The sequence below is a fragment of the Sphaerodactylus townsendi genome, linkage group LG03 (genome assembly GCF_021028975.2).
Source record: "Sphaerodactylus townsendi isolate TG3544 linkage group LG03, MPM_Stown_v2.3, whole genome shotgun sequence".
In the NCBI taxonomy this organism is placed as follows: domain Eukaryota; kingdom Metazoa; phylum Chordata; class Lepidosauria; order Squamata; family Sphaerodactylidae; genus Sphaerodactylus; species Sphaerodactylus townsendi.
This window is the reverse complement of record NC_059427.1, coordinates 163,106,977-163,132,835: the sequence shown is the minus strand read 5'-3', so window position 1 is coordinate 163,132,835 and position 25,859 is coordinate 163,106,977. Positions and strand designations below refer to the sequence as shown.

The following is a 25,859-nucleotide window of genomic DNA, read 5'->3' as shown; positions in this document are numbered from 1 at the left end:
CAGCATCCCAACAACATTCAACAGCTTAACTTCTTATAAAATTCCTTCAGCCATAAAACCAGCTTAAAAGGATGCAACTGCCCAGTTTAAACACTGCGTTAAAAAAATGTTCTGGCCTGGCAGTTGAATATTTCTTTACTCAACAAGTGAGCAAAATGTAGAATTTGCAACCAAGGGTGTAGTGATGGCTGCTGGCATAGATGGCCATAAAAGGGGTTAGTCAGATTAATGGAGGAGAGTCTATCAGTGGCTGTTAGCTCTGGTGACTAAAGGAAACCACTCAGTGGCAGTTATCCTCTGAATCCTAGCGCCAGGGTCCCTTCCGCACATGCAGAATAATGCAGCTTCAATCCACTTTCACAATTGTTTGCAAGTGGATTTTGCTATTCCACACAGTAAAATCCAGCTGTAAAGTGCATTGAAAGTGCATTATTCTGCATGTGCGGAAGGGGCCTAGGTGACAGCATTAGGGGAAGGCCTCAGCTTCTACGCCCTGTTCATTTGCCCTCCAGGGTTGGCCACTGTGCGAGACAGGATGCTACAGTAGATAGACCTCTGTTCTGATCTATCATGGCTTTTATTATGTTCTCACGTATGGAAAGTAAGGTAGGCACCAGGTAAGCCTCGAAGAGGTGGAGGGAATCCCAAAAGCAAGGTGCCACCCAGTGATATGAGTTAGAACATTTTCCAAAGCAGGTAATTTTCTGGTGCTATATTTTACCTTCGTCTTAACCTGGATGAGCCAGGCAAGTCTGAGCTCTTCAAATCTCAGAAGCTAAGCAGGGTGGGTGGAGTTAGTACTCGAATGAGAGACCACCAAGAATACCCATGGTTGGTATGTAGTGAAAGGCAGTGGCAAACCACCTCTGTTAAGTCTCTTGCCTTGAAAACCCTATTGAGTTGCTTTAAGGCAGACTTATTACCATGGAAAGTTTTTCCGCCCCACATATGTAAATATAGTCTGTTTGCCTATAGCAGTGATGGCGAACCTATGGCACGGGTGCCAGAGGTGGCACTCAGAGCCCTCTTTGTGGGCACGTGCAAACAGAGTGCCCCCCCCCCCCCACATCTAGGCTGGCCTGGGCCAGTGGGCTCGATTATTAGCATTAAACCTCAGACCTAGTTTTGGGGAAGCAGTGTAGGTAACCCTGTTAAGCGCTGTTAAACCCCACTGATTTTCATGCGAAGAACTAAAGCGCAATCCTTTACCAGGGAGTAAGCTCGGTTGCTGGCAATGGGGCTTGCTTCTGAGTAAACCCTGCTAGGGTCGTGATTCACCCGTTGGCAGAGTTTCACGGTTGCTTCAAAGCAAAGCCACCGACTACAACCAAGCTTGCTCCTGAGTAACACACGCCTCAGAGCCATTTTTTCTAAACTAAAACCTCAGTATTCAGGTTAAATTGCTGTGTTGGCACTTTGTGATAAATAAGTGGGTTTTGGGTTGCAATTTGGGCACTCGGTCTCGAAAAGGTTTGCCATCATTGGCCTATAGCATGTCAGGGCTGTTGTGCTGCAAATCAATACAGTGCTTGCACATGATGGATTTGCTTTGCCAACCTTACTTAAATTTTGCTGGCATTATTTAAAATAACTTAAACTTGCATCAGAAACTTTTTCAAATGCAGATTTCCCCAGAAAACCCACATAACCAGTGCCACCGCTGAAAAAGCCCTGTTTCTGGACCCCACCTTGTTCACCTGCAGGTAGAAGCACAGATAACAGGGCGTGGGGAAAGAAGCTGAACTAGTGGGCTGAAGCGTATGGGAGGAGGTAGTTCTTTGAGTTGACCAACCCCTAATGATTTAGGACCTTCCCCGCTAACATCTCCTGTTTGGAACTTGATTCCCTGACAAAGGGATTTAGACCTATTTCTACTTGAACTGGATTAGAAATTGCAAAACGCTAATGCTGTGCAGGGCTAGTAAGAGCTCTATAGTGAAAGCAAGGTTCAGGTACTCCTTTTCAAGTGCCTGACTTTCCCCTGGTGTCCCATCCCAGCTCTGTGTATTCCTGACAAGCAGCTGCATTATTCTGTGGAGGCAAAAGCAATGCACGGTGGGGTGACGTGTTCAAGAGTGACACGTCTTTTTTGCATGAGCTGTTGGAAGCCAGAACCTATATTATAAATACACAAATCCCTGCCAACTTTTGATCATGACCTAGGGTAGTAAACTGCATGGAGCACTTTACAGAGCAAATAATGAAGTGGGAAAGGAGCTTACATTCGCTGGAGATCCTGTAGCAGACTGAATTAGAAGACAGAGCTATAAACTGTACTATCCCCAGACTGAATTCTTGCCACTGCCAAAAGGGTTGCACTGCAACAGGGCTTCATGGGACTCTTTCAAGTAATCAACGGCCTCATGGAGGTTTGCACTTTGGGAATAATAAGATGAGCAGAGGTAAAGGACAACTGTGCTCCTCCACCTGTAGTAGTGGAGTAGAAGAGGGAATTTTAGGAGTTGCTGCTTTTTGCACCCAGTGTGCTGGTACACTCTGAGCCACGTGTTTCTTCTCGTTTGCGAATATTAAAGACAAAGATGAGCCCTGTAATTTTATGCATAAACCCGGTCGGAAATCGGTTTGTTTTCCCTGACTAAACGAAGGCCGCTAAATCCACGTAAACTCACACACCTGTTTCCTCTTCTGGGACGCCTGTCATTCATTCCGCCTCCGCCTGAAACTCCGGGGGGCGTGGCCTCGAAACTAGAGACCCCGTCCTCTTGCAGAAACCTGTCCCGGGGGTGTGGCTTCCCCATCCCTTGGGTCTCCCTCTTTACACTGGAGGGCAGGTCCTCGGGTCAGTGGGCGCGGCCTATTCGTTCTTTTTTTTCTTCTCTTCAACTGTCTCAGCCTATCCGGTCCTACGTTCTGTGACGGGCGCGGCTGGAGGCCAATGGGGTCGGGCTGGCGGCGGGGCGGAGCTGTAGTGGGCCGAAGGGCGGAGCTCGGCGGCGTCGAGAAGGTTTTTGTTCCGGGCCCGGCCGCCGCCATCTTGTGTCAGTGCGGGACGGCGGTGGAAGCAGCGGCGGGCGGGCGGAGCGGTGACTCGGCAGGAGCGGCGGCCGCGGTGGGGCCTGACACAGCCTCATTGGTAACCGTTCGGAGCACCTTTCCCGACCCTCGTTCCCATAGCATAGCAACAGGAAGTCCTCAACGAGAGGGCCGGTCTCTATAGCAACAAGCAGACCCCCCCTTTTCCTATTGCTCCCCCCGCCCCTGAAGGCCTAGGCTTTCCGCCGCCCCTCCTCGGCCTCTTTGTCTGCTCAGCGGCCCGGCGGGGGGAGGCCGGAAGACCCTTCTGGAACCCCCCCCCCCATATTTTTCTCCTTTGCCGCACCCCCCCTTCTCTTTCTGTTCTGGGGTCAGTAGCTCTCCCCACCCGGGACTGTGGCGTTTCTTTCTCCGTCCCTCAGGGCTTCCTTTTTCATTCCCCTCACCCCAGCCAGTTTCCTCAGGTGAAAGTCTGCTGTCGTAAGGCGCTGTGCCCCCCCCCTTCCAGAAAGAAAGAAGATAGGATTTAAAAAAAACCCATTCGCAGGGGTGAGGGAGTTGGGATTTATTTTTTTTTGTTCCACTTGAGGCAGGTAGTATGGGGAGAGGGACAGTCATGCTGTTGGGTGGACATATTGGGGGAAGGGTCTGATAGATAGTGGGGATGGTTCTTAAAAGAAAAGAAGATAAACCCTATTGTAGATTTGCCCCGACCTGGGAAGCCCAGGCTAGCCAGCCCTTAGAAACTCAACAAGGTCAGCTGTGGCTTGTATTTGGATGGGAGTATTCCTATCCTGGATGGTATTTGGATGAGAGACCTCAGGCAGTTAATGGCAAACCCCTTCTGAAAGTCTCTTGCCTATGCTATGGAGTTGCTGTAAGTCAACTGATGGCAATACAACAATAATGGAGTTACAAAGTTTGAGAGGTAAAGAAAAGACTGGCAGGACTTTTTGGTGGTAGTTTATATTTCCTCAAAGGGTGGTTTTGAGCTGGGAGTCTGGGAGGTGCAGCTGTTTAATCCATGCCTGAAGGACGCTTTTGTTGACTATTGATGCATTGAATTCATATTGCAGACTTTTAGAGTTCTTGGTTGAGGTAGGCTGTGAGATTGAAAGGGTTTTCCTAAGCATTTCCTGTGTAAAAAGCATACAGGTTTCCTAAAACCTGATGAGCAACTTCTCTTGCTTAAGTCTTGTACAAAAACTGGGACCTGTGTAACTGTTTTTGTTTCCTTCAGATCAGAAATTCGTACAAAGTCTGTGGCTGGTCGTATGTTACAGTTTTGGAAACGCCTATTCCCTATACAGTGTTTGTGGTAGCTGCTTTTATTTTGGAAAGAGTGGGGCAAGAAGAATCCAGAGTTGTTAGTCCCTTGTTTGCTTCGAGAAAATAGATTAGATCTGGTTCACCCTTTAAGCAACAGGCTTCAATTAGTATGAGAAGTATGTAGAATTTCTCCTGAAAGGAAGTTACTGTGGGAGTTCATCCTCAGGGAAATATTGGAAGAATTTTTGATAAAAATCAGAAGGATTGTGCTGAGTTGCTGAAAGCTTTCCACCAGAGTCGGGCTCTCCTTCGCAGGATTACTTGAAAAGATAGATGAATTCAATCATGAACCCTTAAATACAAGAACAAGCTTATCAAGCTACATATATTTGCTGAATCTTGAAGAAACTTGCATGCGAGTTGGGCAGACGTCTGCCCAGAAGGAACTGTGGTTTGCCATGGGCGAGAAGCTAGTAGAAGTATGCCTTACTTAGTGTAAGCATATTTGGCAGCCTCTTCTTGGAATGCATGCAGGATGATAGCCACTGGCTGGGTGTGGTTCGAGGGTCCAATATTTAAGGATTATCAAAACCTAGTATTGTCTGTGTAGTTGAATTTGGGTAGTAACCGATCTGTCTCTCTAATTTATCATTTTGAATCAGTTTGTCTGGTTAGCCTTAAGATTGCCTCTGGGTATAGCTTCATGCTTGGCTCTTGGACCAATTTAGAGTAAGAGGACTGGAGAACGGGTAGAATTGTATCTGTGCTAACTAGTTTCATCTCAGGATTCTCCCATCCCTCTTGGGGTTGGAGACTGATTCTCATTTGTTCTTTATCTTGGTGATCAGTGTTATGATTTAGGTGTGTCACCGGTGATAGGAACCAGAACTTCCTGGTGCAGGAAGAGTGGACATACACCAGCGGTGGCGAACCTATGGCACGGGTGCCAGAGGTGGCACTCAGAGCCCTTTCTGTGGGCACGTACAAACAGAGTCCGTCATGTGGAAGGATGGAAAATCATCCCCCCCCCCACACACACACACACAGACATCTAGGCTGGCCTGTGCATGATCGTTTACCTGGGAGTAAGCTCGGTTGCTGGCAATGGGGCTTGCTTCTGAGTAAACCCTCCTAGGGTTGTGATTCACCCATTTGAAGAGTTGCACTGTTGCTTCACCAAGCTTAATCCTGAGTAACGCGTTTCTAAACTAAAACCTCAATATTTCTATTTCAATGTTTCTAAACTAAAACCTCAATATTCAAATTGCCGCGTTGGCACTTTGTGATAAATAAGTGGGTACTGGGTTGCAATTTGGGCACTCAGTCTCGAAAAGGTTCGCCATCATTGACATACACAGAACTCTTGGATTCTGTAAATTACTTTTACATGAAATCCCACACTGCGTGTGCTTATAAAGTTCTTGTAAAGTTTAGCATTGGATTCATGAGAATGTTAGTACAAACACATGTGCTACGTAGTTTGTGGCTTTGATCCTGTTGTCTGAATGAAGTTGCTAGCATTATTGCAACTTAACTGATAGGTTTTGTCAAAGGGGAACAATAGAATTGCAGGAATTGTTCCTGCTGAGGTAGTGTCATTCCTATCTTGCTATGCCTGTCTTTGATGTGTAGTCACTTAATATTATATCAGAAATACAAAAAGTACTCTTAGTATCAGTACATATTGGGCATCGTATGTACAGTAATGCTGTCTGTCTCTCTCCTGCTCCAGTGCAGTAATCTGATGGTCTGAACGAAGCATCTATTTTGTGTTAATGGACTCCTTGAGATAGTTCAGCCAGAGCATTTTAAAATGCTTGTGGAGTTTTGTTCTTTATCTAAGCATCCTTTTTGTGCTGTTGAAGTTGTTAAGTGCCAGTGATCCGGGGCAGAAAATTTTCTAAGCTGGGAATTTTCCAGGGCTATATTTCTCCATGGAAAATGTTTTTACCTCTGTGTGTGTAAATGCAGGACGTTTATCTATAGCTTTCAGGGCTGTTGCACTGCAGATCAGTCATCTTAAGGTGGTGTAACATGAGGCACTTTTTGCAAACATAATTTAAATTTTGCTAACACAATTTAAAATATTTAAATTACTTATTTCCATTTGACTCAGAAAGTTCTATTTAAATGTTCCTGGAAAACCCCATAATTGAGAAGCAGCATGGTAAGAACTGTGGACGCAAATCTGGTGAACCAGATTTGTTTCCTGCTCCTACACATGAACCCTGCTGAGTGACCTTGAGTCGGTCACAGATCATTCAGAATCTCTCAGCTGCACCTACCTCACAAGGTGTCCATTGTAGGGAAAGGAGGGAAGGGAGTTTGTAAGCAGCCTTGAGACCCCTTAAAGGTAGAGAAAAGCAGGATGTAAACCCAAACTCTTCTTCTCTGCTGTAGGGCCCCAAGCCCAATGTGTTTTGCAGCCCTGTAACGTTGCAAGACCAGGAAATGAACTTCTTAGCTTGTCTTTTCTGTCATTTAAATAGCAGGTACCTGGATTATAACCTAATCCTAACGAGAGGTTAATCTTGGTTTGTCCCTTGTAAAAAGAACAGTAATCCTGACTAACTTTGTTCCAGAATTTCAGGCAAGACATATTTCTGGTAGACTTCCCTCTGTATTTCATACTTCAATCTCTAGCCCTGACTTTCGGCTTTTTCTATCACAGTGGTTGGCAGTCTGACCAGTCATTGTCTGGCACTGAGCTGTGTGCCTCAGCTTGCAAAGCCTTGATTTTATTCACAGAAACGTTCAGCATGGTGGACCCCTAGGGACTGACACTTCTGTGGATGGCACTGTCTAACAGTGCAGCAGGGGAATATTTGCCTGCGCATGTAAGATGGAGAGTTTTTTTCTTTTATTGACTTTCTTTCTGAAATACTTGCCAGGGTGTGACTCAATTATGATATGGAAAGTTCTTGTTTGCAGCCTTCCTAAAAGAGCAGATTCCACCTGGTGTGCCTAGCCAGTCTTCCCAAAATAGATTTGTGATTTTTATCAAATTGAGCATCTACAGAGTAGATCAGATAGAAGAAGAAGAAGAGTTTGGATTTATATCCCCCCTTTCTCTTCTGTAGGAGACTCAAAGGGGCTTACAATCTCCTTGCCCTCCCCCCCTCACAACAAACACCCTGTGAGGTAGGTGGGGCTGAGAGAGCTCTGAGAAGCTATGACTAGCCCAAGGTCACCCAGCTGGCGTGTGTGGGAGTGCACAGGCTAATCTGAATTCCCCAGATTAGCCTCCACAGCTCAGGCAGCAGAGCGGAGAATCAAACCCGGTTCCTTCAGATTAGAAACACGAGCTCTTAACCTCCTACGCCACTGCATATGTGAGACGCATTTTTTGTGAGAAGGGTTTATTTGATAAACATAATACCTAGTGCAGGTTAGGAAAGAGGAGGTGTACCATCTCTGTATCTGAAACTTGATCTGAGTGCCAGCATAGTCTGTTTAGTTTAATCTGGAGTACTTCTCATGTCAACCCTGATACCCAACTAGAAGCTAAACTTTTGCAAATATTTGTGGGTGGAAGTGGCTAATTTCTTGGGTTCCCATTAGGCTAATGCAGCAATTTAAATCACTAATCAGTAAGACTAAATTTAAATCATGGATTTCTTCATCCTTTTACTGCCTACTGTCGTTATGTGTTTTTTCTCCAGGGAGAGAATAATACGATAAATCTCAGACTTGCTGGAATACACACAACGAAAAGTTTCACTTTAATTTTTACTGCTTAATCCTCTCCTCACACTTCATGTGAATCTATTCCATGCCAAACAATTTTGAATTAATTGAACCTGTTGAAAATTAGAACTTTAGAGGTGAGATGTTGATTCTGTGTACATAGATTTGCAAAGGGACTATACGATTGAGGTCTTTTTCTCAATTCTGTTTATTTTACAACACTTTTGCTGTGAAGAAAAGGCAAGAAGATGCATTTTCTCAGTTTTGAGAATTGCAAAACCAAGCATCAGTAATACTATCTTCTATACTCTTTTTCCATCGAAAGATCTGAGGAGAATTGTAACTTCATCCGCCACATGTTGGACCATCTTTGTTTTAGAATGCTCTGCTTGGGTCCTAGTGCCTGCCTAGTTTTGTTAAATAGGCACTAGGACTCAAGCAAAGCATTCTAAAACAAAGAATATAGATAGAAAAATTACCCCAAATAATCTTAGAGAAACCTTTGGAAGAGCACAGCATTGTGACTGGATCAATAGAATTCAGTTGCTTAAAAATACAAACAATGAATGAAAAGACAGGTTCATGCCTCATACTTAAAAACTAAGCAGTATTTCATGATGAATGATCTTTGGACTATCATGCATCTTAAATAGAAAACTATCTTTGTTGATAAGATTTTTTTTCCTCAAAAAGCATTACTTTAGAAATTCAATTTAAATGTTAAAATTCTTCTTAACTTTTTAAAAATCTGACTTTTATATTTTAAAAAAAATCCTTGATTTTTATCCACACTGGTGTATCTTAGAATGTGGCACATGTACAGCTTGACTAGGGTAGGACAGTAATGGTGAGCAACTCCTTCGCACAGAAGCTGGGTATCATCCACCACCGCCTTTGATTTTCAAAGAACTCCTGGTTGGGTTTTCAGGAATGGCAGTTTTGAAAAGGGAATACGTTGGACTAGGTTTGAGGTAGATAGCCTGAATTAACTATCAGCCCTGCCAGCATGGCCAATTGGCCATTCTGGCAGGGGCTGATGGGAATTGTAGTTCATGAACATCTGGAGAGCTGCAGGTTGCAGACCCCTGGATTAGACCACGGAGTGTTTACAACTGGATGGGAAGACCCTTATTCCAGAGGTGGATCTGGCCCCTTAAGAAGGCCTGTCTGACTCACCACCCTCGGCACCCCTCCATCCCACTCCAGATCTGCCCTTCCTGTTGCCAATCTGGCCTAGCAAGCCACCCCTCCCTTGTACCAATCTGACCTGGCAAGTGTGCTATAGGCTGTCAAGCTAAGACAGCCCCCCGCCTGCCCGCACCGACTGACCACCTCCCCTAGTGCTGAGGCACCCCCTGATCCCAGCCCTGCCCGACCAAGTTCTACTTTTTTCATGTTTGGCCCTCATAACACCCCTGCCTTATTGCAGCCTGTTTGGGCAGTTTGTTGTTCCTTTCAAGTTGCCTCTGCCAGCTTTTTGGTGCTGAGCTGGAAATGTCCTCAGACTTCAGAGGAGGCTGCTGATGAAGTGGATGCTCCTTTTTTGTATTCTCAGCCAAAGGATCGTGTTGTTTAGTAGCCTTTTAATTCAATTGCATGTAGCCAGCCAAACTTCACATTGCCTTTCTCATTGGAAATGCGCCTTCTTAAACAATGGCTGCGCTAAAAGTTGCTGAGCCCACTGCTTACCTGCTTTTATTAGCCAGAGAGCTGACAGCTGTAATTTTCCTCACTCCCACCTCCCCACACACACAAAGGACAGATTAACTCTTGATGAGTTAACGAAAATGCCCTCTGTCCTTGCCACAAACTCTACCTCAGCTGTGTAAAGGATTGTGGAACGAGCAGAGACGACTTACTGCACCAAGAAGATGTCGTTCAGCATCTGTTACACAGTATAAGGAACCATAAACCTCTTGAGTGGTTTTTGTAGTGAGAGCTATTTATTGCACCCATCTGAATTGTTTGGGTGGCACATCAAAATTCATGGCACCACTGCTGGTATATGGGCCTAGTTCTCGTCTGTGCATTGGAAAGGCATGTAGAAGAAGAGTCTGGATTTTTGAGCTTTTCTCAATTGTAAGGAGTCTCAAATCAGCTTATAAACTCATTCTGTTCCCCTCCCCCCAACAGACACATTGTGAGGGAGGTGGGGCTGTGATAGTTATGAGACAACTGTGACTAGCCCAAGGTTACTCAGGAGGCTTCATGCAGAGAAACAAATCCCATTCACTAGGGGAGAGTCAACCATTCATGTGGAGGGTCCATTGCTTTTAACTACTATACCATGCTAGTTCAGCAGCACAGAACAGACCTGTTTTATTTCCATATGTCACCATTATCTTCAGGGCAAGTGCAAGAAGCCTTTTCCAAAGTACTTGGTATGTGTGCACACACGTGGCATTTACACACACATTTCTCTCTGCTGTAGCTAAATCTCCCAAATGTATGAAAGCTGAGGTTCCCTCCTTTATGTCAACAAATCTGTTCCTTCCTGCTCTCTTTATATTGCAGTGTATTGGTGAACGCTCATAATTTTAGCAGTAAAATAACACTGCTGGTAGTTTGAGTTAATCTGACTGTAGACCTCTTAAACTGGCCAGTAGATCAGGTCAAACTTTGTCTATAGAGGCAGTTTCTGTAAAATCAGATTCTTCCTCCAGTTACATAGTTTTTACTAGTTTCAGCATTTCTTCCCTTGCCAAAACTGGAGGGTTTCCTCTTCATTTTGCTTTCCTTTATGTTTCCTTTTATGTAAAGAGTTTGGGGTACCCTAACTGTAGTAATGCACTGCTGACCCAACGCTTTAGCACCGGTAGAAACGTTGGGATCGCCCAACGGACCTAATGCCTTTCTGGTCAGACCGCACTCCCACCTCTTACATCCCCCCCCAAGTGAGTCAATGGTCATGAACTGTCTGGGTTTGGGGTCATCGGCTTATGCAGGGACAATGGTCTCTTGCTCCCCAGGTGAGGATTAGTTCAGACTTTTACGCTCCTTCCTCCGACGTAGCCAGGTGAGATCATGCATCACATGATGATCTTCCGACTCTCCGCCTCCCGGCTCTCGGAACTCCCCGGTCCTCCTTCCTACACCCCGATAGAATAACAATAAAGGTGCCAGGAACCAGCACGCTGGGAGACTTGCTAGGGAACACGGACCTCCGGGCTCCCCGCTGCTGGCTTATCTCCCCACCAGATACAGTCTCCGCTCGCCTTCGCCTCGTTTCTTACGTTCTTACGGACCCGACCGCGTGGGTCGCACCTTCACAAGTTGGTGCCGAACCGGGAATCCTCGAACCTCCACCCTGCTCTCACCAACGCTTCGGGGAAGGGGTCGATACCGAAGTCCGGCTGGATCGGTAGCGATCCAGGAAGACCACCGCTTTGGTATCAGCTTGTCCCTCTGGATCGGGCGCGATCCAGAAGACATCGCCGGCCCTAGGACACCCTCTCGGCCCCGACGGAACACCCGGTGAGTATGGGAGTTTACAAAAGCAGGGCTTATGACAAGCACGTTAATGACCTAACTGAAAGCTTAGCGAAATGCGACAGGAGTCCCCACGGCCAGAGAAGCGGGAGCTGCGCCAAATTGGTTGAGAGAGATTGGAAGCTCAGTGTCCATGGTAACCCAGAGGGGGGGACATTGGAATCTTAAGGACTGGGAAAACATCGGGCGACTTTTACGCTGGACAGAGCCTCGTAGCGACCGATGTCACTGCTACTGACGCGGAGACAATGTTATGTCGCATGCATCAGCCTGTGCAGACCCATGGCTAAACCCTTGCTGTAGGCCTCCCTCCTTCGATCTTTCTCACCTTCAATTTCAGCCCCGAATTTTCTCTTCTATCCACTAAATTGGACGCTTTTCCCCTGTCCTCCTTCTGCCCCTTGCTCCTCCTCAGCTTCCATTTCCAAATTCTTCTCCGCCGGCTCCAGCGCGCTGTCTCCCTTGCTCCTCGGGCCTTCACTGGCCAGCCTGCACCTCCAATGTCAAAGCTGCCATCGTAATGGCTGGCCGGGTTTTAGAAACTTCGCAGAGCTGCATAGCCGTATTACTTCACGACATCTGCAAAGAAAGGAAACTCTGACGGAAGAGCGATGCCGACATATTCTCGTGACATTGCTCCCCGGCCCATTTCAATAGATACCGAGGGGAGGATGGCATTGTTCGGCGGGTTGTCAGAAAGTAATCAGGCCCTTTTAAGCTATAACATCCTCACTGAGCTCCTCGCAGTTTAAAGCGTCGCAGATCGTAGGAATCACTAGCCCCTACGCAGAGAGTGGCATGCTAGAGGCAATCGCTGAGGAATCACTTAATGGTTCCTCGATCGCACTGGAAGAACCACCTTCCGGGTGATGCTCCTGAGCCCTGCACAATTTAGATCTGGGAGAGCGAAGTTCCGCCAGCATAATGCTTTTAGCAGGGCAGTCACCGCCTCTGGCTGGCGCGTTTCTACACCACCATCACAAGAGTTTTTTATGGCTGCTAAGGCGGTGCCAAGTTCATGCCCCACGCACAGAGTTCTGCAGCCCTGCGGTGGCACACACCCCACGATTCGCCTTTCTGAATGCTCTTACAAGGCGTTTTTGAAAGTCCCCACACCGACAGCTAACCCAAAGTTTTTCTAGCACTGCAGCTTTCCCAAGAGCCCTATGCAGAGTTTGTGAACAGGCTCCAGAGGCCCTCAAGAGGCAGGTTGGACAACGCAGGGAGGCCCAGGGCGAACTCCTTAAGCTTTGCCAAGGGGAGAAACCTCCCGCTGGAGTGCCGGTAAGCTATCACAGGCTCTAGGAAGGAACCCCGAGCTGGCCTATGCTCAAAGCTTGCCAGGATATCGGGCGTCTTTCGCCCATCAAGCCAGCCTTCTAGCCGGCCACTGCTGCCATGAGACAGCCCTCAGTGACGAGTGTCTCACTATGCAAGCCAGGACATTTCTCGGAGGCCAGGCTGCCCGGCTGGGGCTCTGGCTGGATCGAGGAGGGTCTCTCCCCAGAGGGCTTAAGACCCCCCAGGAAAGTTCTAAGACCTGGGCGCCCCCCCCAATGCCTCGCTGGGAGGCACCGGCATCTCCCCAGCCCGGAACCAAGATCCGCACCTCAAACCCCTTCCCCCGAGGCTCCCCATGAGATCTTCGCTGCCCCAACTCAGTATAGTGATCCCATCCCCACGGAGACCATTGGGCTGGTCTTCCGCCAGCTTGCTCCCCCCCCCACGCCTATACTTCCTTCTCTGCCAACACCTTCTACCTCCAAAGTCACCATGCCTCCACCAGTGCCCCAGAATGGCACGCATTTCAAAATCTCTGCAGAGTCCACAGTCACTGAATTGCAACAGAAAGAAATGCTGGACGGAAGAGGGACTGCCGCCTTTGAACTCTCAGAATGCCCCATAGCCACTCCACAGGACAATGAGGCATGGAAAGGGGGAAGATGCTCGCACAATGGCCTTAAGCCAAAAGTCCCTCGCGAAGAAGCCCCCTTGGCCCTCTCCAGCTGTAAGGTTCAAACCAGATCTCATAGCCTCTGAGCCTGTGCAAAGCCCTAAGCTCAAAGCTCCCAGTGGCAGCAAAATCGTCAGTACCTCCTTGTGAGAGAGCAAGATCTCAAATCAGAGCCTAATCCCTCCTCAAGTACTTTATATATGTGCTCTGTATGCCTAGTGTATGTCTCTGGTATGTCTTCGGCCCCTTTCAAGAGACTCCCTAAAGTTTTCTCCCCATACAAGAGGGATTTTTTTCCATTGCTTCTAAGCTATGCTCTTGTGCTTCACTTAAAGTTTTTCTCCTTCTGATTATGTGTGCGCTATCGCTCTTGGAAAGGTTGCTTCGCTTCCATTACAGCATCCGCCTTTAAACGGGACACAGCTCGCATGGTTCGCGTTTCCTAGGATGTACCGGGATGGGACCCGCTTCAGCTCAGCTTCCATCTTAGTTTAAACCTTTCAAAACTTCTTCTTTCTTTCAAACCTCTCCTTGAGAACCTTTTTTCCGGCAGCAGGGAAGCGAAGCTCAAACCGCCAAAGTCTCCTTTGGCACAGGAGGGGAAGGTAGAGCTGACCAAACCCTTCTCCCCCCCCCCCCTCAAACCCTTCCCCGGCCTTCTTTTCTGCACACCCTCCTTCTCTCATGGGCTGACGCACTCCCACCCTAGATCTGGGATCTGACAAAAGGTTTTTCTTGCAAACCCTCTCAAATTGCTCGTGGTGATCAAACCTCGCCCAGGAACTGTTTTCTTTGCATCTTTCTAAATCTTCCTATGAATGCTATATTACGGCTAAGGACTATAATTGTGAATTGCTTAAGTTTGCCGCAACCTGGTTGTGACCTCTCCCTTCTCCCTAGCCTCGGGCAATTGCCTTGTGTAATGCCTCTCATGTTGCAAGTGATCGTTGTCGGAATGGGCCAACTGCACCTAAGAAAAGCTTGGCCAAACAAACGAAAGAAAGGGGAGTAGTTCCTATTGACCCACCAAGGTCTCATCCAGCAGACCATATCCAGTACTCTTCTATTCTCTATCAAAATTGCCCGCCCCCCCCACTCAGGGCTTCGGGCTTTCCATTGTCATCTATAAGAACTAACTTCAGCCAGCACGCAGAAAACCCCTGGGGAAAGCGCCGCTTTTTTTCTTCTATACAGGAGTCCAGCCGCCATGCCGGGCTGTGCCCCATCTCCGAGATGGAACGGGCCTCCCTGGATCCGACCCTCACGCCTCTGTTGAGAGAGCCCGGATCACCCCCCAGCCTGGGCCAAGATGGGGAGGGACCTCTCTGGAACCAGTACACCCATTCTTCCACGGAGATCGCAACCCTCGCTGCCCCCCCCCAGGGGAATGGCAGCCTGGGCCAGCTATGGCTCAAAGGTTGACGCTGTGTGTCGCTGCTCCTCATCTACAGCCGCCATTCTCTCCCTCTTCTTGCCTGGCTGAAACTTGGAACGTTGCAGCCAGGAACATTCCTGATAGATTAACCTCTGGAACTCTCCGCTGTTTTCAGCCGCTTGAATAATTGTTGGAACTTCTCTCACAACCTTGCTCGCGTGAGAGTCACTGAACCTGCAATGCTAAAGACTATCAGTAGCTCTCCCACGCCTTGAGAAACCCATGGACTTCTAACGCCATCGCTCTGTAGCTTTGGTAGTCAAACAGCAAGAGCCATGCATTGACAATTATGCAACCACTGGTTGCCTTCTTCCCTTACATCTCGCCTATGTACCGTTTAGCTATGTTTATTGTTTTCATTTATATGATGTCATTTTATCTACAAACATGCATGTCTTGTATATATTGTTGCCAACGCAATGTTCGATGCCTTGCTCCTTTATGCCCATTGGAGCCTCCAAGGGAATCTGTTGAGTACCATGACCGACTGATTATTGAAGTTACTGTACGCCTTAATTTTAGAAGTTATCGTATTTGCTGTTGTTGCATTCCCGCCTATCTGCCTGCCGGACTCTTCTACCGTCGCCTCACCATTGTTTTGCATCAGGCTTCACCCGGAGCCTAGCACCGGTACGCTTCCCGCACCCCCCCTTTGCCGATGATTTAGCTGCTCTAGCCAAGGAGTATGTTTCCCTTTGGCGCACTTCAGGGAGTCCCCGACTTGTTTCATGTAACACTAAGACTATTGGTCGGCTGGCCTGTGCCCTTGCTAAGTCCATCAACTTCTACCTCCATTGCTCTGGATGCTCTGGCCTCGAAAGCAGCAGGAACTTCTCGCTGTTAATTCCTAGACAATCGCTACGCTATTGACTACTTATTGTTATTACATCACCAAGGCTGTGAGAATGTGTTACACATGTGTTGTTTTAATCTTTCTGATAATTCCCAATTGATTCATAAGGAGCACGCGAGCTGCAAGAAGTTGTATCTAATCTGAAATATGATGTTTTGCCCCATTGGTGGTCAGCCCTCTGGAGCTGGCTGCCGGAGATGGTTGAGTTATTGTGCAAAGTCTCTGCATTGGTTTAATTGTGTGCCTCGCTATCGGATCTTGCTTCGCTTCCAATGTGTGTCTAATATTGCCTGTAACGCGGTGTAAGAAGCCCCTCGAATTTCTTTACCCCGCAACCAAGTTCTAATGTTACACAAGCAGCTCGGTCAGCTTGGCCAGACGGGCGAAGAGACAAGCGCCCTTTAAATCACCCCTCTTAGCATTTCGGGTCCCCCCTAAAATGTAAAAAGGAGGAGATGTAGTAATGCACTGCTGACCCAGCAGCACTGTAGAACGTTGGGACGCCAACGGACCTAATGGGCCTTCTGGTCGCACCGCACTTCCCACCTCTCATCCCCTATGAGTCACGGGTCATGAACTGTTCACTCAGTCAAGTAGGGACAATGGTCTTGCCCCCTAGGTGAGGATTAGCTCAGACGCTATCGCCTCTCAAGACGTAGCCAGGTGAGATCATGCATCACATGATGATCTCCACCTCCTCAGCCTCCGCCTGAACTCGGGTCCCTTCCTTCCTACACGCCCCGATAGAATAACAATAAAAGGTGCCAGGAACCAGCACCTGGAGACTCTCGCTTTAGGAACACGGACCTCCGGGTTCACAAGTTGCTGGCGATCTCCACCAGATGTTATCTCCGCGTCTCGTCTCGTTCTTACGCTGACCACGTGGGTCGGCTACACTAACAGCTTCAAACGTTAAAATGGAAACAAAAGTTACCCATAGAAACTATGTAACAGCCCCAAAACCTCATAAAATAATAAATAAAAAGACATAGGTATAAACTACCTATGGGAAACTTATCACCCATCACACTTAAAAAGGCAGTATTAAAATGTGAGCAAAGGTACCTAGAAACAAAGTCTGGTTCGATCTTCGGTTCAATCTCAAAAGGAAAGAACACATTTGAGCAACTCTGGCAGGCCAGTGTTGAGAGGACTAACTGGGCCTCTTCAGGCAGGGAATTGCAAAATCTATAGCTATTGCTGGAAAAAATCACTCCCAGGTGTCCTCACTTAAGGCAGGCATGCTTAGAAGTGCAACATCAGCAGATCTTAGGCTGCTGTAGGGTATTTAGTACTTTAAAGGTCAAGAACAGCACGAATAATTTGGGCCCAGAAACAAATGTATGAACTGGAACAGTGTAATCCTCACAGCATGTCACTATTATCTTCTGCCACCCTGAAGGTTCCCAGACCATATTGCTGTCTCATGTAGTCGAACCTGAATGTTACCAAGTCTTAACTGAAACTGTGTCTACTATATCCAGGAATGGTCACAACTAGTAAATTGGCTGAGACTGGAAGAGGCATCCCTGGCAACTTTACAGCAGCAGGGTAGTGCTGCAACCATCCCCAAACTGCAAAAGCACTCCCATGTGTGTGCCTGCCAGACTGAAGTGTGCCCTCTGGGCAGCTCTACCCCTACCAACTGTGCCTACCTTCTCAGTTTGCCTGCAGGTGTTGGAACATGTTTGTAGAGGGAGGGTTGTTTTGGAGGGTGGTGGGATGCGGCTATTTGATGCTCCTGTGAGGGTTTGGCCCCTTCTGGTCCCCCCCCCCCCCACTGGTCAGCATTTGATTTCCAGACCCAGCTTGGGCCTTGGAGGTGTGGCTGCGCTAATTGGAGTGGGGCATTATGTGCCCATTCCATTCATGTCTATTGGCTGTGCCACCTTTTTGCAGACTCCTCACCCAAGCCTGCCCCTTTTCGGCTGACATGGGGGATTGCTCTGGATCTGCGCCCCTGCCACAGCTGGGCTGTGGCCTTGCTGTTGCCCTCCCATTCTGCATTTTGATGCAGGCATTAGTGCCCCTCTGCCAGCATAAATCCCCCTGTTCTACTGGAGGCGGAAGGGCATCTTGATGGGTGTTTCCCAACCCGTTCTCAGGGAGGCAGGGTCTTAAACTTGTCACTTCCTGTGAACTGCCCAGCTTGCGCACGCTCCATCTAGGTCCAGACCCCACTTCCCCTGCTCTTGATAGGATAGGGAGAGCAGCATCCCTCTCTCAGCTCTCTGCAGGTTTTTTGTATTGTGTGTCCCAGTCTGTCTCCCCATAGCCCTATTCCAATGGTGGCAGATCATGCAAAAAACAAGATCACATCGGGGCCCAACTGACTACATCGCAGCCAAGAAGTGAACTTCAGGTGGTGGACCTCGCTAACCACCAACCTGTCGAAGGGGAAGATATTCCTGCATCAGGAAAGGGAACCAGGTGATCACCGACGAATACCTGGCAAGGCTGGGGGGCAACCTTTCAGGATCAGTGTGCATCCAAGGACTGCGGGTCATCAGAAGCAAAACGGACCTGCCAATCAACATTCTGGAAACAAGGTCCATCTTCAATGCCCGCTTCTCCCACTTCCAGACATCTCTCCAGGGGACCCATGTTCTAGTAAGAACAGACAACACCACGCGTAAAGGCTTACCTGAACAACCAGTAAATCCAGGTCCAACAAATGCACAAGGAGGTCAAGTGTCCATCCTAGTATATAAATGGCCGAGATACACCTTGTTGTCCCCTGTCCGCAGGAACACATCAAAGGCCAATTAAACATCACAGCCGAATTGGCTCCAGTAGCAGGACCACAATAGTGGAAGCGGAATGGAAACCGAAGTCCGGACATCTTCCGTGATGATCTCTGAGGGAACCTGGGACCTCCCCTAAGGTAAGGCTGAACCTATTAAGCTTCAGCGGAAAAAAAAAACTGCCAGATTCCTCGCAGTTCATGTCCAGGTTTTACCACCCGAAGGTTAAGGACGGATCGGACTCTTCAGAGTTCCATGGCCCAAGGCCCTACTACTTCTCCATTACCCATCATCCCCAAGGTGCTGGAGGAAGATAGCAGTAGAGCAAGCCGTAGGTGATCCTGGTGGCACCCGTGACTGGCCACGTAATGGCGTCCTGGGTTCTCTTCAATTTGGAGATGGTAGTCTCCAAGGGATCCCACTTCAACGCTTCCAGACATGCTGACCCATGGACCAGTCTTCCACCCGAACTCCTGTTGGCTACAAACTGACCACAGGTGGCGCTTTGAAAGGAACTCTCCTAAGACGAAGGGTACCTTCTGATCAGGTCACTAATAGCTAATCCTGAAGGCCCCGACGCCTCTTCCACCGCCATTAAAATCTACAACTCTCATGGAAAGTTAAAGGCTTGTGTAGACGGAAGTCTATCTCCCCTCTTTCTCCTACCTTCCGCAAATTCTGGATATGTTCCTTCAAGATGGACTCCTTCAAGGCCCAAGCGAAGCTCCACACCCTGAGGAGACAAGTAGCAGCTCTAAGCACGGTACTACCGGAAATCAGGAATGCCCCTTTCCAGGGAACCCGGATGTCGTATCGCCCTTACGGGTGAAGTAATACAAACCACCGGTGATCCACCGCTTTCCCACCTGGTGGCTGCAATTTAAAATTTTCCGGCCTATCCACGAATCACCTCTTTGAGCCGGGTACAGACCATACACCTTTAAGTGGTTACGCATGAAGACCTTTATTCCTGCATAGCTATAAACTTCAGCCAGACGTAGTATCTGAAATCCACGCCTAAGTTGTCAGTAGAGGCAGAACTGTGCATCTTCCACAAGGACCGTAGGATAATTTCAGACTCGATCCCACTTTCATGCCCAAGGTTAACTCCAAATTTCATAGATCTCAAGAGTTGGTGATACCCTCCTTCTGTGCTACACCCTCTCACCCACACAGAGATTGTGGTATAACCTAGATGTTCGAGAAACCCTGAAAGCATTCATCATAAGGACTGAGTCCATCTCGGACTTCCCACAGCCTCTTCATTAACGCCACCCCCTCTAACCTGGGGAAGAATGTCGCGCAGCTATCAGTAGAGTTATTAAAGTACGTATCATCAAGCTTCCACAAAGTGTCTAATTGTCCACTTCCCAGGGAATTACTAAGTCTATTCCAGGCATGTAGTGGCGGCGGCTGCCAATGCAGCCTTTAGAAAACAGGTCCCTCTGTTGGACATCTGCAGAGTTGCTACCTGGCTCTAATTACATCCACATTTTACTGACACTACAGACTCACACATTTCTCCCTTGCAGCATCCGGTTACCTTTCGGTAGATCGTGAAAGCTGGAACACATTATCGGGAAATGATCTGACCCACTGCTTGGGATCTCGTTTCTGAGCCTTGATAAGATGCCCTCTCCTTCCAGTAGAACGGGTCCATTGGTTAACAATTTCACCGGATAACCTTCTGCTGGACGCTGAAGGGCATCTTGGTCCTCCCCTGATCAGCTTATTAGTCCCTCGACAATGGGTTCCAAATCGCTCCAGCACAGCAAGAATTCGATAAGTTTCACCTTGCAGAGCTGCTTTATTGTTGTTTCATGTTGACAAGTTGTCGTTTTTCATGTTATTCTGTCGCTTCCTGACACGCATGTTAGTACATTAGAGCTCTCACTACTCTGGACAGTCGTTTACTGGACCTAGATGGGCATGCCAAGCAGTTCACAGGAAGTGACAAGTTTAAGACCCTGCCTCCCTGAGAACGGGTTGGGAAACACCCATCAAGATGCCCTTCCGCGTCCAGCAGAAGGTCCCTTCACGGTGAGTAACCAATGGACCGTTCTGGCGCACAGGGCATTTACACTGGCATCGGGGTTACACCATCACCAGAGCGCTCCCCCCCCCCACACACACACACACCCTGAGGATCGCACTGTATAACTATACCCTCTTCAGTTTTAAAAGCAGCAGCACTTCTTTGCCAGTTGAATTAGCTGCATCCGGCTTTTCACTTCAGAGACCAGTTCAAGGTCTCTGCTGTCTCCCTGGATTTAGAAAGGAGAGAATTGTATTTCTTCTCTAGGAAAACAAAATTCTATTTGCATGCAGATGAAACAGACCACATAATCTAGTGCTTGATATCATTGGAATGCGTGCGCATGATTTTTTCCCCGAAAGCCTTAGATTTGAGATATTCAATGTAGCATTGAAGCAGGGCTTTTCACAATCCCTTGTTGTCTTGCTGCTCTGATTTGAATGTTGACAATGAAAGCGATACCTCGAGGCTTTGATGTCAGCCCCTGTTCTCGGGGCATCTTTTCCTCACCGGACAAAAGGCTTATGCCTCCTTAGAGAAGGTAAGATGGTCACTCGCATTCTGATGCAAACTGTCCTTAGTTGACCCTCCATTTTCTTGCCAGATGATTAAGGCATACTGTTTCAAAGCCAGCAAGCAGCTGCACTTAGCAGAAAGCGGAGGGGTGTATAGTATGGATGAGAACATTTGCTTGAACATACGCTAGCTGCTGCCTTCATGCTGTTCTTTGAATGTGCAACGGACTTTCCATTTGTCTCTGAAAGCTGCTTTGGATTTTTTTTTCCTTAACAATCGCTCACAAAGTGAACACGCAGTGTGCCCATAGTTATTTGAGACAGGTGTGCATTTTCGTTGGGGCTCCCTGGCCGGTGGATATAACGTGGTAATAAACATGCATTAGTCTCCCAATGACATGAGAAGCCACCCTGACTTAAGAATAATTTATAAGCCTTTTAAACCAATCGTTATGTACTGTTTCCATTATTTAATCCATATTACAGTGTAATCCGGAGGCGTGGGGGGGGGGGGGACGGGAAACAGCCGGGAATTGTGTGGCAAAGATGTTGCTGCGCCACCTCCAAAGGGGCTTTGGGCAGAGTGAAAATGAGGGAAATTTGAAAATCCTCCTGCCTGAATTGGGCCTTCCTTAACTGAAATAGGCTTGGATGGCAGAATTCCTGGGCTGTATTGCTGGTTGAAGCCAATTCAAGTCTGTTCCACCCCTAGAAATGCCCTGGCCTGTGTCACTCCACTGCGCCAATGTCCATCAGACACCAGTGTAGCTCTGCAGCAGCCCCTGTTTTGGGGTTTGCCCACCGTAGAGCTGTGGGGTGTCCGAACGCCAGCATCTTTGCCCTTTCCTCCAGCGCGGGTGCCCCTTATACTGGCAGAGGGGGGAAATGTGTTGGCATGGCCCTCCACCACTCCCAAAGCCCATTTGCCCCCCCCCCAATCTGGATTGAACTGTTTGCAGAATCAAATCAAGTTTTCACTTGCATGGAATGGTTTTGGGGTGCTTTGTACTATTTTTATCTTCCTCTATACTATTGAAAATGTTCTGGTCTAGCATTAATTGTGCATTTGCAGAGGTCTTTCTGGCTTAGGACATCACAACGGATGGTGCTTTAGTAGAAGTACATATAGAAGCCTATATGTTTGTTTTGGTAAATATCTGATCTTGAGGCCCACCCAAATGTATAGGATAGGTTCTGGGGGCCAAGAAGCCTTGGGCTAATAAGAAAAGTAGAGTTGAAATATTTGATGAAAAGAAGAGAGAAATTTGATTGTTGTATGTCTAAAACTTCAAATCCCTAGCGTAAAAGCATGTGGTATATATCTTACTACTTACTTTTTAAAAAACCTTTGGTTGGAAATGCATAAAGGGGCAGTTTCTCCAAGTTCAGCTTTCATAATCTCCTGTTGCCCTTTTCTAGTACTCTGATGTACATACCTGATGTCAAGGTACCTCCTACCTTGTCGTCATCTTCTGCTCTTAGAGTAGCTTCCAAAAATCTTTGCGGTTACTTAAACCTGCTCATTTTGTGTATGAACAGGTGAGATGCCTGTTTGCCTCAAGTTTTCCACCCCCCACGCCTCACTTACCTTAGCCAGCGGTGTGGCCAGGCAGGGGCTCACACAGCTGCCTCCGTTGGCCCTGATGGGCCTGTCAGGGGCGTGGGCAGTGGCCTCTGCCAGCCCGGGCGGGGTGGGTCTGGGGCGTGCACAGCTGCCTCCACCAGCCCAGGCAGGGCTGGGATACACGCAGCCTGGTAGCAGCCTCTGCGGGGCCTGGCAGGGCAGAGGGGTGGAGGCAATTTTCCACCCCCCACATGAACCCCAACGGCATCCGCCCGGGGCGCCTGTCCCCACCCCTTCCTGTGGTAGCTACGCCACTGGCCTTACCTTGCCCCAAGGGGGCTCCTCGTGCCTTAAATGTGGGCGATCGGTGAGGGGAAATAAGCCCGTGAGGAATGACTGCTGACCAGTAGGGGCAGCGGTGGGAGGGTGGTCTAAATGAACCAGTATATCTTGGAGTTTAGTACTACACAGATAGATATATCAGATTGGAAAATGTTAGAAAATGGTACTTTAATGGTTATGATTCTAAGTATTTAATGCAGTCTGAGAGACCCTCAGAATACTATTTTAGCAATCCTTCGGAAAGTCCTGCAAGATGGCTGGTATTAATAATCGTGAGCTTATATTCCTGCTCACTAAACTACACTCTTTTATGACTTCATGCTGGTCCCAGTGGGGCACAAAGCTTTTATTGTTGTACCAAAGCCTATTTTGAGTCATCTTGTGTTCTCCACGCTTCCCCACATTGTGAAGGGTATTCCCAGAGTTGTTCATCTCTCCATCCTTCCAGCAGCCCCTCAAACCCAGAATCCAATATGGAGAACCAGATTTGATTCCCTGCTCCTCCACATGAAGGCTGCTGGACCTCCACCTTACGGTCTTTTCAGACACCCTTTTGTTTTTTGGTTTCCTCTAAGCCAGGGGTGGGCAATTATTTTTTCCATGGGGCAGCATAAGAAACAGAAAATATTGTGGAGGGCCGGGCCAAAAGGCAGGGGTGCGAGGCGCTTTCAAAAGCCCCGCAGAAGCCGGCAGCCAAGGCAACCGGCTTCTGCGGGGCTTTCAAAGACGCCTCTCTCCCCAGCACGGCAGGGGGGCCAGTCAGGGTCATCCAGCGGGCCGTATGTGGCCCGCGGGCTGTATAATGCCCAGGTCTGCTCTAAGCTGAAGAAATGCAGTCAGTTGTCACCAGCTTGCTACGGCACCGTTGGCTAACTGCGTTGGGAGAGAGATGCATAAGGCAAAGCAGCCGGGCCTTACTGGAATGGAATGAATGCCCTCCCATAGGGGAAGGGAGTGTGACAGCACTGCAGGGAAGCAGGCCGCTAGTTGTTCTGTGTGGATGAAGCAGGAAGGACAGGCTTGCTGCTGGGGATGCAGGAAGCCAGGCTGTTGTCCCAGCTGTCTCAGGCCCCAAGAATAAACGCATGAAACAAAAATCTAGAAAGCCTGTGGATAATTTTTAACTTGGCAGTAGGGAGGAGGTAGGGTTTTCTCCAGCAGGGTGCGAGGTTGACTTCCTGGCTAAATTTCCCCCACTACGTGGAGTTATAAAAAGTGGTAAGAAAGGGTTTTTTTAAAAATGATAACTTTTTGGTGGTTAAATTAGGGGTGAGTAGGAGTTAGACCACTGTGCTGAAACAGGCTCTCTGCAGGCTGTTTGAATTACTGTGTGGAATTTGAAATCAATTCAGATGGTCTAGAGACCCTAATAGGAAGTTCATTCTCCAGCTTTACTCCACTACACTCCTACACAATAATTTCCTCTTGGTTCCTGCAGCTGTTGAAGACTTAGATATATGTGCTTTCCTAGTCATCTGTACCTACCTAGGTGTTGTTTCTGACTAAAACAGGGGTCTGCAACCTGTGGTTCTCCAGGTGTTCATGGACTTGGCCATGCTGGCAGGGGCTGATGGGAATTGTAGTCCATGAACACCTGGAGAGTCACAGGTTGCAGACCCCGGGACTAAAACAATCTGCTTTCCTGCCTCAAATAATAATAGAATTTAACGTTGTGATGTGACATCACTTCATGGTTCAGTAATGGTTCAGTGCTTGCATAGGGGGGAGTACCTTTACCTTTTAAGGGGAGCCCAGTAATTTCTGGTGGATTATTTAGCACCTGCTGGATTTTTGGAAAGAATGCTGCGTGAAGCTGTTTTGATCTGGATCATGTTCTTAAACAAGCATGTCTTCTCGGAACAGCTTAATGCCAGTTATGCTTTCACCATTAAGTGACCTTAATCGTGCACTGTTGTGGTGTGAATTTAGTGTGCCTTAATGTACTGTGGGCATCTTGACATGATGTGACTTGAATGAAATCTGCTCATTTTCAATGCATTCAGTATTACCAAAGGCGATGATGAGTCCTCTCTGTTTAATTCTTTCAGTTTATAAACTGTAACTTCATATAACTAGATCTAATTCTATGTGGGACTCAGGACCTGGTGCGGGAAGTCAGTGTTGTTGAGCCGATAGCGAACAGCGACCACAATGCTGTCAGATTCAGTATCTCTGCATGCGAACAAGTGACAACTACTAATGTAGTTACATTCGCCTTCAGAAAGGGAAATTTCTCAAAGATGAGGGGGATAGTGCTCAGGAAGCTGAAAGGGAAAATCAAGAGAGTCAAAACTGCCCAAGATGCTTGGAGGTTATTTAAAAACACAGTCATAAAAGCTCAGCTGGAATGTGTTCCACAGGTTAGAAAAGGCAGCACCCAGTCCAAAAGAAAGCCACCATGGTTAACAAGAGAGGTTGAGGAAATTATCAGAAAAAAGAAAATGTCTTTTAGAAAATGGAAGTCCAGTTTGGCTGATGAAGAATATGAGAGGGAACACAAATGGTAGCAAAAGAGAAGCAAGTTAGCTGTAAGGGAGGCAAAAAAGGATTATGAGGAACGCATGACTGCGAACATCAAGACCAGCAACAAACAGTTCTTCAAGTACATCAAAAGCAGGAAGCCAGCTAGGGAAGCAGTAGGCCCGTTAGATGACAAAGGAACCACAGGTGTGCTAAAAGATGACAGATTGCAGAGAAGCTGAATGAATTCTTTGCATCTGTCTGCACCCAAGAGGAGGTGAGGAAAATTCCTACACCTGAACCAAGCTTCTTAGAAGGCGAATCTGTGAAGATAGTGGTAGACAAGGAAGAAGTTCTGGCAGCCATTGATAAACTAAATGCTACCTGGCCCAGATTGCATTCACCCAAGAGTTCTTAAAGAGCTCAAGCATGAAATTGCTGATCTTCTCACTTTAATACTCAACTTATCCCTGAAATCTGCCTCCATCCCTGAAGGCTGGAAGATGGCCAATGTCACA

General features: G+C 47.7%; 1 protein-coding gene across 2 annotated transcripts in view; it reads left to right on the top strand.

Moving 5' to 3' along the window:
* The window catches only part of UBA1 (ubiquitin like modifier activating enzyme 1), a 76,881-nt gene that overhangs the window by 25,623 nt on the left and 25,399 nt on the right, over positions 1–25,859 (top strand). Inside the window, exon 1 of one of the 2 annotated variants that reach the window (XM_048488531.1) lies at positions 2,951–3,094. The exons of the other annotated variant lie outside the window; for it this stretch is intronic. The gene's annotated coding sequence lies outside the window, so the exon portion shown is untranslated. Of the gene's footprint in view, positions 1–2,950; positions 3,095–25,859 lie in introns of those variants that run through there. 2 annotated transcript variants of the gene reach the window in all.